The sequence below is a fragment of the Sinocyclocheilus anshuiensis genome, unplaced genomic scaffold (genome assembly GCF_001515605.1).
Source record: "Sinocyclocheilus anshuiensis isolate Anshui unplaced genomic scaffold, SAMN03320099.WGS_v1.1 scaffold572, whole genome shotgun sequence".
Classification (NCBI taxonomy): Eukaryota; Metazoa; Chordata; class Actinopteri; order Cypriniformes; family Cyprinidae; genus Sinocyclocheilus; species Sinocyclocheilus anshuiensis.
The window spans coordinates 1,619,179-1,620,085 of NW_015555778.1; the positions used below are offsets into that span (position 1 = coordinate 1,619,179).

At 37.6% G+C, this 907-nt stretch overlaps 1 protein-coding gene across 1 annotated transcript in view; it reads right to left on the reverse strand.

The window, feature by feature from the left end:
- The window catches only part of LOC107674523 (multidrug resistance-associated protein 7-like), a 16,747-nt gene extending 16,424 nt beyond the window's left edge, over positions 1 to 323 (reverse strand). Inside the window, 1 exon segment of the mRNA XM_016468503.1 lies at positions 249 to 323. The gene's annotated coding sequence lies outside the window, so the exon portion shown is untranslated.
- Positions 324 to 907: the final 584 nt, after the last annotated feature.

Genomic DNA, 907 nt, shown 5'->3' on the forward strand with positions numbered 1-907 from the left:
ACAATGAGTGTGTACCTAGTGGGCAGCCTACCTAGACAGCACTTTTGAGCAACATAGGTGTTGCCCAGGCAGGCAGTTCCGTAGGTTTTAAGACACAGCCAATGTCACATCAGTCAGAATATGTTCTAATTATCCTGTTTCAGCAGACAGCAGTGCATTTAAGTCTCTTCCTTGAAAGCTAATTTTGCAACCTTATACTTAGTAGAAAGTTTCTGCTAACATTTCTATTAGCGATTTCTGCTTCCTACCTGTGATTTACCGGCAATTCTCCAGGCATCCTGCACGTCGGCGCGGAGCGTGAAGCGCAACACTGCGAGGGCGCAGTAGTGTAACTCCCCTTCAAAATAAAGGTCAGCATCGTAGTTTATAAAAACAGCACATAGTAAAGCTTTCAAAATATTTTTAACTTTATAGGCCAATTGTTTGTCTGTTTAGTTTACATCGTTCACTAATGTTAAGTATTTCTTGTTTTTCACTTAATGTTCGCGGGATACGAGATTTAATTCAGAGAAAATCTGTATTTTTGTTTTGTAAATCGTTTAATCGGGATGTTTTTTTCATGCAAGAAACTCATTCATGTCAGGAGGATGAGAAATTTTGGCAAAATCAATGGGGTAATAAGGTTTTATTTTGTCATGGGACTTGCCGAGCAGGAGGTGTCGCTGTTTTATTTGGTAAAAATTTAAATGGATCAGTTATTGATATTTTGTCTTCACCAGAAGGAAGATGGTTAATGGTTGTGATACAAATGGATGAATCTTATTTTATTTTAGTTAATGTATATATGGTTTTAATAGATCTGATATGAATGCTACTCTTATGTCAGAGATTTCTATGCTTATTCTTGAAAAACGGCGTAAGTTCCCCTCGGCTTACTTGATTATTGGAGGAGATTTCAATGAAGCCC